Source organism: Schistocerca piceifrons, chromosome 11 (genome assembly GCF_021461385.2).
Source record: "Schistocerca piceifrons isolate TAMUIC-IGC-003096 chromosome 11, iqSchPice1.1, whole genome shotgun sequence".
In the NCBI taxonomy this organism is placed as follows: domain Eukaryota; kingdom Metazoa; phylum Arthropoda; class Insecta; order Orthoptera; family Acrididae; genus Schistocerca; species Schistocerca piceifrons.
The window spans coordinates 14875977-14886137 of record NC_060148.1 but is presented as its reverse complement, the minus strand read 5'-3'; the positions used below and the strand labels follow the sequence as shown (position 1 = coordinate 14886137).

Sequence of the window (10161 nt, the reverse complement as noted above, 5' to 3'; positions counted from 1 at the left end):
ATTCCTGGTGCATAGAAACATGGTACGGTGCAATCGATGTTGATGTAGCATTTTCAACACCGACGTTTTTGAGATTGCCATTCTCGCGCAGTTTGTCTGCTACTGCTGTGCGGATTAGCCACGACAGCAGGTAAAAGAACTACTTGGGCATCATCATTTGTTGCAGGTCGTGATTGACGTTTCACATGTGGCTGAACGCTTCCTGTTTCCTTAAATAATGTAACTATCCGGCGAACGGTCTGGGCACTTGGATGATGTCGTCCAGGATACCGAGCAGCATACATAGCACACGCCCGTTGGGCATTTTGATCACAATAGCCATACATCAACACGATATCGACCTTTTCCGCAGTTGGTAATGTTGTGTACATAGTTCCGCGTAGTCAGCGCGTGCACAACTTTCGCACTACAGCACGCCCCGCTAAGCACAACAGCGCAGGCGCAGCGCTCGTCCATCTCCGCACTACGAAATGGCGCTGCCTTAGAGACGGACCAAATGCTGCTTCCGCCGATACGCGTATTAATATTTAATTGCTGCTAACGTACAACCTTTTCTCCTCGTGGATCAGACTCGCGCAGTGATACACAAACGCGCGAGGTATTATAACGATTGTGCAGACCTCCGATTAGTCAGTCTGCATTAGTCTGTACCAGTCTGCATTAGTCTGTACCAGTCTATAGTCAAGTTTCAGTCTGCGCCTAATAAGATTACCATATTGCTGTACATAGCTACGAAGAGAAATGTATACATACTTTGTCAAGTATCAGAGATATGTGAGAATAAAGTTAACGTACCAAGACCAAAGAAACTTCAGTTTGTCAATTGTAAATAGCATCCAGAATCAAGCTACGTGAGGTTTATGCTTGTTACTATTTTAATAAATGTATGTGAAAATTAATCAAGTTCTGTTTAAAGTTGGTCACCGTCAGTCTGCTACTCTACATCTACATCTACATCTACATCCATACTCCGCAAGCCACCTGACGGTGTGTGGCGGAGGGTACCTTGAGTACTGCTATCGGTTCTTCCTTCTATTCCAGTCTCGTATTGTTCGTGGAAAGACGGATTTTCGGTATGCCTCTGTGTGGGCTCTAATCTCTCTGATTTTACGCTCATGGTCTCTTCGCGAGATATACGTAGGAGGGAGCAATGTACTGCTTGACTCCTCAGTGAAGGTATGTTCTCGAAACTTCAACAAAAGCCCGTACCGAGCTATTGTGCGTCTCTCCTGCAGAGTCTTCCACTGGAGTTTATCTATCATCTCCGTAATGCTTTCGCGATTACTAAATGATCCTGTAATGAAGCGCGCTGCTCTCCGTTGGATCTTCTCTCTATCTCTTCTATCGATCCTATCTGGTACGGATCCCACACTGCTGAGCAGTATTCAAGCAGTGGGCGAACAAGCGTACTGTAACCTACTTCCTTTGTTTTCGGATTGCATTTCCTTAGGATTCTTCCAATGAATCTCAGTCTGGCGTCTGCTTTTACGGACGATCAACTTTATATGATCATTCCATTTTAAATCACTCCCAGACAATTTATGGAATTAACTGCTTCCAGTTGCTGACCTGCTATATTGTAGCTAAATGATAAGGGATCTTTCTTTCTATGTATTCGCAGCGCATTACTCTTGTCTACATTGGGATTCAATTGCCATTCCCTGCACCATGCGTCAATTCGCTGCAGATCCTCCTGCATTTGAGTACAATTTTCCATTGTTACAACCTCTCGATATACCACATCATCCGCAAAAAGCCTCAGTGAACTTCCTATGTCATCCACAAGGTCATTTATGTATATTGTGACTAGCAACGGTCCTACGACACTCCCCTGCGGCGCACCTGAAATTACTCTTACCTAGGAAGACTTCTCTCCGTTGAGAATGACATGCTGCTTTCTGTTATCTAGGTACTCTTCAATCCAATCACACAATTGGTCTGGTCTCTAAGTGTGCAAGTGGCATTTCTATCGTCTGACCTAACGGCAGAAGATAAACACGCAACGATAAGACCATGAGACATATTGCTGACACTCGCCTACTTCGTTAGAGCGACAAGTCAAATAATCTGATGGTGTGTGTAACCAAGGTCTTACAGTACGCACACCACACCAACACTTAGCCTTAATATGGCAAGTTAGAAACTTGCTGAAACGTTGCTGGAGAACAACACATTGACTTGGCTGTCAACCCGAGGAGATTTTATCACAGCTATTAGGCATGATTTGGCTCAACAGTGTAGACAGCGAGAATGGTACTACGTTTGTGTGGTCACACTGAAATGCTAATCACTTGTATATCTGAGGGAGTACCGTACACTTTGTGCATGACCCGTTTATGTTGATGCAATTTTAAGGTGCAGTAGTGTACTTTGGGTCACAATACAGGTGCCGCTCGCTGGTACCACAGAAGGAGGGGGGGGGGGGGGGAGTGGTACCTGCCGAAGGCGAGACGCTGAAAAAAAAAAAGGGGGACAAAACAGACTGCGGGCTGTGGACAGCGAGAAAAAGAAAAATGAGCGATTAAGAAGCGAACGCGCCGCGCCGTGTATGGGAGGGGCGACCCGCTGGTATTTGGCGGAGAAAGTTTTTATGGCCCGCCGTGGCGTTGCAACCCGCAGGATAGACGTCATCTTCAGCTCGTATGAATGCTGAGGCCTGTGTTTGTATGTGTGTGTGTGTGTGTGCACAGCTGGCGGCCTACCTGTTACCAACTGTTCGTCCAAAATTGTGAGCCATATGTTTGTGGCTATTACAGCGAAAAAAGTGGTCCAACTAAAACATTCGTATTTCGTTACGTACTACACGAATATGTAATAAAAAATGTGGGTTCCTATTTTAAAAAAAAACGCAGTTGATATCCGTTTGACCTATGGCAGCGCCATCTAGCGGGCCAACCGTAGCGCCGTCAGGTTTCCCCCTTCAAGCTAGACAAGTTTCGTTCTTCGTAGTTTTTTCGTTTGACGCTTATTTAGTGAGATATTTGGCCCGGTCACGATCAGTGGACCACCCTGTACATAGCGAGATAGCGAGCAACATTGTCAAACCTAGGACTGCCCGGTATGCCGGCTCTTCGCTGACAGCTTAACTGGAGAGCACTGTCCTGGAGCCTTGATAGTGATGACGGGCTGGTGGGTGTTCCAGGTGGACAACGACCTGGTCTTCGACGAGCCTGGGGCGGAAGCCGCCCGGCCGCACGCCCCCCCGCTGCTGCAGAGGCCGCACCACCACCACCCCCACCACCAGCACCAGCAGCACCAGCAGCACCACGACCACGCGGACAACTACTCCTCCACTGCAGCACCAGGTGGGTACCGGCCATCACCCTCTCTCTCTCCTATATATTTGCATGCACGTCCACCTATTGGGGCAGTGTTACTAGGCAGGCAGCTGAGATTAAATTAGCGAGCAACCTTGTTAACAGGGATGGAGGTTTCTGTTTAAACTCTGTTTGGAATCCGGCTCTCTCCCTTGTCAGAAAACAGAGGGGCAGAGTCAATACTACCTCACCTGCGAATCCGTAGTCTCACTATCGATGGCTCTGACTTTGGTCATCTTTGGTGGCGCTAGTGTTCAGTGTGGGTGCTACCTTTCCTCCATGTTTGAGGACGGACGTTTTAAATTTGCAACTACGTCGCGTCTCCGTTTCAGTTTGCCTCGAAAATGGTGGGGTGCGCTCCCGCCGAAATATTGGCGATCGCTGAAAGTGTTTTTTTTTGGTCTACTGACTGGTTTGATGCGGCCCGCCACGAATTCCTTTCCTGTGCTAACCTCTTCATCTCAGAGTAGCACTTGCAACCTACGTCCTCAATTATTTGCTTGACGTATTCCAATCTCTGTCTCCCTCTACAGTTTTTTCCCTCTACAGCTCCCTCTAGTACCATGGAAGTCATTCCCTCATGTCTTAGCAGATGTCCTATCATCCTGTCCCTTCTCCTTATCAGTGTTTTCCACATATTCCTTTCCTCTCCGATTCTGCGTAGAACCTCCTCATTCCTTACCTTATCAGTCCACCTAATTTTCGACATTCGTCTATTGCACCACATCTCAAATGCTTCGATTCTCTTCTGTTCCGGTTTTCCCACAGTCCATGTTTCACTACCATACAATGCTGTACTCCAGACGCACATCCTCAGAAATTTCTTCCTCAAATTAAGCCCGGTATTTGATATTAGTAGACTTCTCTTGGCCAGAAATACCTTTTTTGCCATAGCGAGTCTGCTTTTGATGTCCTCCTTGCTCCGTCCGTCATTGGTTATTTTACTGCCTAGGTAGCAGAATTCCTTAACTTTATTGACTTCGTGACCATCAATCCTAATGTTAAGTTTCTCGCTGTTCTCATTTCTACCACTTCTCATTACCTTCGTCTTTCTCCGATTTACTCTCAAACCACACTGTGTACTCATTAGACTGTTCATTCCGTTCAGCAGATCATTTAATTCTTCTTCACTTTCACTCAGGATAGCAATGTCATCAGCGAATCGTATCATTAATATCCTTTCACCTGGTATTTTAATTCCACTCCTGAACCTTCCTTTTATTTCCATCACTGCTTCCTCGATGTACAGATTGAAGAGTAGGGGCGAAAGGCTACAGCCTTGTCTTACACCCTTCTTAATACGAGCACTTCGTTCTTGATCGTCCACTCTTATTATTCCTTCTTGGTTGTTGTACATATCGTATATGACCCGTCTCTCCCTATAGCTTACCCCTACTTTTTTTCAGAATCTCGAACAGCTTGCACCATTTAGTGTTACCTGCCAGAATTCCCGGAAGTTGTTTGAAAGTTGTATGGGCCAGGAGAAACTCACGTCTCAGGTTGCAAACTTGACATTAAATGCAGTTGTCACTGAATGCAGGTGTGAAAGGAGCAGCATGTGATGGACATTTGCAGTGGGGTACTTTGCAAGAGGCTATTGCTTACAGCAGCACGTAAGGTGCACATCTTTATTGAGCAAAACAACACAGAAATTTGACAGTGACGATGCGAGCAGCGGCCCCAATGAGCTGACTGACTGACAGTGTGTGGAGGGTGTAGATCAGTCCAAACAGAGTTCTGTCACTATTGGGAGTGTTTTTTGTAGTATGACTCGAGTTCATCCATCCAGATCAGTGTGAACATGAACCGGGATGCTAAGTTCAAGATTCACGAGGACCAGGAGGTACCTTTCTGTGGACTTCTATGCCTTCCCGAGATGAGGACAGCTGTTTCCTTGTTTGACAAACATTCGGGCAGGTTGTCACGCCTCTGCTGGTCCACTGAATCACCCGATGTTATAGTTCAGTTCTTTTATCTTGGCGGCTCGCGCATGCCCGCCCACACGCGGGAGATTGCTGCGTCGCCAGTTGTACGCGCCAAGAGAAGCAGCGCCATAGTATAGTATAGTTCGCAAACCTACGTTTAGGGGGGAGCGCGCAGTTCATGAAGTAAAGCCACCACGGCCGCATTAACCCTTTCGCTGCTACAGAGACGTGCTCCCCGCATTTTGTCATCACTGCACTGCTCGCCTGTGCAGACACGCGGTGTTCCGACTGCTTTGACACACTCATCATTCGATATCACAAAAACTATTTGGCCCAAAAATTTGATTTTTACACATCTTCTTGACTGATACCTTCCCCCCACAAATTACTTAATTTTGTTTCGATGTCCAACGCAGTTATTATGCACCATTATAAAAAAAAATAGATGTAGTAAACCATTCCACGAAATTTTGAAGAGTTTGCAGAGGTAAAACTCCATAGCGTACACTTTCCATATGATCGAGTTTAGTTGCCACTAGAAATTTCAAAAATTTACATTCAAACGAATAAAATTCATGAAGTAAGACACTTCGATATTGTATTTAAATAAAGAAAATATTGTGCACCGATCAAGGTTTGAACTCAGAACCTTTCACTTAGCAGCCATACACTTTAACCATTACACTAATACATCTCGTCATTCAATGTATCTCCTGGAGGACTTTAAAACACCGCGCAAAATACCGACAAACACTGCTGATATGACTATGAATTACTCACGTTTCGTCGAAATACAATAGGAAATAAACAATTACCACTGTTCTTTATTGCGAAAAAACGGTTAGTGAGAATGATACAAACACCTTTACTTGCTATCGCCTGAATTAGGAGGCTTATTGCTTGTTTGGTTTAATTAATTAATAGAATATGAAGCAATTGGTATAAAGAATGCTTTTTCCAAACTTTCCTTTATAAAAAGTCTGCTATCAAGACATTGCTTTTGTTCAATTACTTTATTTGTGACTGAACGTTTCCAAAACTGAAGCCACTCGTCCGTGCTCTGCACTGCAGTCGAGCTCTGGCAACGTCGTTCTCTGTTCACTGGCCGACTGTGGTTTGTGACGTCAGATGCGCAGAACGAACCTAAACTCGGCCGCCGTCGTAAGTGACGCGCACTTTAGTCCGGGGCCGTCAATTCGACTCGTCCACTTTGACGAATGACGTCATCGCAGTCTGCCAACTGCAACACAGTCATAACTTCTAAACGACGACCATCACGTCACCCATTGCACAGCACGAAAACGCACTGACAGAAAAAAATCACACCACCAAAAGATAATCAACGTGGAGTAATGAAACATCAGGAATACCACACATAGGTAATACAATTGCGTAATTAAGCCTTTCGTGGGCAAAATTATTGAGCAGTTTTTTTTTAATGAATGGAGAGCAGATAGTAGTCAACAGACAGGTATATTTATCATACAGAATATCAAATTTGCTCCGACTGTGAAAGTGAGGTTACACAACAAGATGGGAAGTATTCTTCCCACTGCCCTTCCTTGGAGTTAAATGACAAAAACAACTTTTTCAATATGTGTCATATTTATTTGATAAATTTACTTCTCTTGTTACAATGATTGTCCACAATTACTTGCCATGAAATTTTCTGAAACATGAGTCTATGCAAAGTGGTATTTGACAATATGTACAAACACAGCGAGTGCTCTTTTTCGCAGCAATGGTACTGCAATGACGTCATGTCCAGTAGGTTTCTCCCAAAATGGGTCGATGCTCCCCTACAGCCACATGAAGAAAATCTTCAGGTACTTTACCCATTTTTGCCAGAAAGACAGGTTTTTGTCCACGCCTTTTTTGGGATGAGAAGCCAGCGATCAATCGCCTGGCTAGATGGATCCTGTATGTGAGCTGATCGTGCTGTCCACTTTCTCTTTTACTTATTTTCCACAGGATAAAAATGTTCACTACAGCAACGTCCACCAGGAAATAAAACGTTCTGTGCCACCATTTTACAGAACGTCTGCCAATAGCATACCTCTCTCGTAATTGATCAAACTTATCGACACCACCCTTTATTTTGTTGATTTCTGCCACAACTTCAGGACAAGATATCTCTGTACTAGTACCATTCTTGTTTTTCCTATTCACTGTGGCTGTTTCTCACGGGTCATGAATTGAGGACAGGAAAGTGACTGGACGGTTAGCCATCCATTTTACTGCAGAAATGGCTCCTTTTGTTTCAAACTGGAATTCTCCTCGCTGCAATTTTACGTTTTCCATCATAAATTTGGGTAAATCAGAAGTATTTACCTTATACTATAGCTCTGAGGAAAAAATCACAAAATCCCACGCAAACACCACTCTACAGAGCAACACTCAGCTACACAATGCCTCTGCGCGAAGGTACAGCGAAAACGGCGGGAACTTCCGACTGGAAGTAGTACCCTATACTGTTCACTAGGTGGCAGCACCGTACAGAGGTGGGAGCTGTCAATCCCACGGGACTAGAAGCGAGTTCACTGTAGTGGGAAGCATGTTCCCCACGGCTCACGAAAGGGTTAACATTGTGGGGCGTGGCGCCTTATATCGCTCCTATCTGGAGCCTGTGCATCGGGAGAATGACTCACGCGTGGGCAGTGACAGATGATCTGAAGTGGCTGCAATCGAGTACTTGGTACTAATTTTCATCCCTCAGAGTACAGTGGCGTACATTCAACCAACAGGCCGAGAGAACGATTTTATGAATTCTTCTGGTTATTTCTTGAAGGCTTTTTTTTGTTAATGTATATTTGTTTTTTGTTAATTAATGTTTGTACAGTTTTATATATGCTTTCAGTGGTGTGGATGATGCGTGAATGTTGTCTAAACTAAATTTCTAGATCATGGTTCTGCTAATGAACGCTGCAGTGTGAGGAAGTTTCAAGAGAGTATGAAAGCAAAAAAAAAAAAAAAAAAAAAAAAAAATGGTTCAAATGGCTCTGAGCACTATGGGAATTAACATCTATGGTCATCGGTCCCCTAGAACTTAGAACTACTTAAACGTAACTAACCTAAGGACATCACACAACACCCAGTCATCACGAGGCAGAGAAAATCCCTGACCCCGCCGGGAATCGAACCCGCGAACTCGGGCGCGCGAAGCGAGAACGCTACCGCACGACCACGAGCTGCGGACAGTATGACTGCAGACGATGGGCAATTTTGTATCATAACAGCTACCATCTGGCGAACAAAATGTATGAGACAGGCGAAATACCTTCAGACTTCAAGAAGAATATAATAATTCCAATCCCGAAGAAGGCACGTGTTCACAGATGTGAAAATTACCGAACTATCAGTTTAATAAGTGACAGCTGCAAAATACTAACGCGAATTCTTTACAGAGGAATGGAAAAACTGGTAGAAGCCGACCTCGGGGAAGATCAGTTTGGATTCCGTACAAATATTGGAACATGTGAGGCCATACTAACTCTACGACTTATAGAGAAAGCTTTTGACAACGTTGACTGCAGTACTCTCTTTCAAATTCTAAAGGTGGTAGGGGTAAAATACAAGAAGCAAAAGGATGTTTACAATTTGTACAGAAACCAGATGGCAGTTATAAGAGTCGAGGGGCATGAAAGGGAAGCAGTGGTTGGGAAGGGAGTGAGACAGTGATGTAGCCTCTCCCCGATGTTATTCAGTCTGTATATTGAGCAAGCAGTAAAGGAAACAAAAGAAAAGTTCGGCGTAGGTATTAAAATTCATGGAGAAGAAAAAAATTTAAGGTTTGCCGATGACATTGTAATTCTCTCAGAGACAGCAAAGGACCTGGAAGAGCAGTTGAACGGAATGGACAGTGTCTTGAAAGGAGGATATCAGATGAACATCAACAAAAGCAAAACGAGCACAATGAAATGTAGTCGAACTAAGTCGGGAGCTGCTGAGGGAATTAGATTAGGAAATGAGACACTTAAAGTAGTAAAGGAGTTTTACTATTTGGGGAGCAAAATAACTGATGATGGTCGAAGTAGAGAGGATATAAAATGTAGACTGGCAATGGCAAGGAAAGCATTTCTGAAGAAGAGAAGTTTGTTAGCGTCGAGTATACATTTAAGTGCCAGGAAGTCGTTTCTGAAAGTATTTGTATGGAGTGTAGCCCTGTATGAAAGTGAAACATGGACGATAAATGGTTTAGACAGGAAGAGAGTAGAAGCTTTCGAAAAGTGTTGCTACAGAAGAATGCTGAAGATTAGATGGGTAGATCACATAACTAATGAGGAGGTATTGAATAGAACTGGGGACAAGAGGAGTTTGTGGCACAACTTGACTAGAAGAAGGGATCGGTTGGTAGGACATGTTCTGAGGCATCAAGGGACAACAAATTTAGCATTGGAGGGCAGCGTGGAGGGTAAAAATCGTAGATGGAGACCAAGAGATGAATACACTAAGCAGATTCGGAAGGATGTAGGTTGCCGTAAGTACCGGGAGATGAAGAAGCTTGCACAGGATAGAGTAGCATGGAGGGCTGCATCAAACCAGTTTATGGTAAAAGGAAAGCTAACTGGACTGCAAATGAAAATAGTTAATAACGTAAAGTATAAACAAGATATCAGAATGTTAAATATTTATTTCGGGGAAAAGTACAGTTCTAAAGTGTGTTATTTGTTGATTGGTTAGCCATGAGGAGCGCAGACTAACGTCAGAGAGTAATGTTTTTCTATTGGCCTTGAAGGAAACTGACCAATCACAACGGAGTATTTATCTCTCGTCTTTTCTCTTGCAGATATAAAATGCTTACAGCAGTGTAAGTGGTCGGGAGCCCGGCTTTTCAGTGGTACGGACGTGTGCAGTATGAGCTCCGAAGGAAGTTATTTTTTTTTTTTAGAAAGTAAGGATTTTGTAAGTAATTTTGTGTA

At 44.0% G+C, this 10161-nt stretch overlaps 1 protein-coding gene across 12 annotated transcripts in view; it reads left to right on the top strand.

Moving 5' to 3' along the window:
• Positions 1–3240: 3240 nt before the first annotated feature.
• Positions 3241–10161, top strand: part of LOC124720011 (basement membrane-specific heparan sulfate proteoglycan core protein) — an 801341-nt gene continuing 794420 nt past the window's right edge. For all 12 annotated transcript variants that reach the window (XM_047245254.1, XM_047245262.1, XM_047245258.1 and 9 more), the window contains exon 1: positions 3241–3305. The gene's annotated coding sequence lies outside the window, so the exon portion shown is untranslated. The remainder of the gene's footprint in view (positions 3306–10161) is intronic.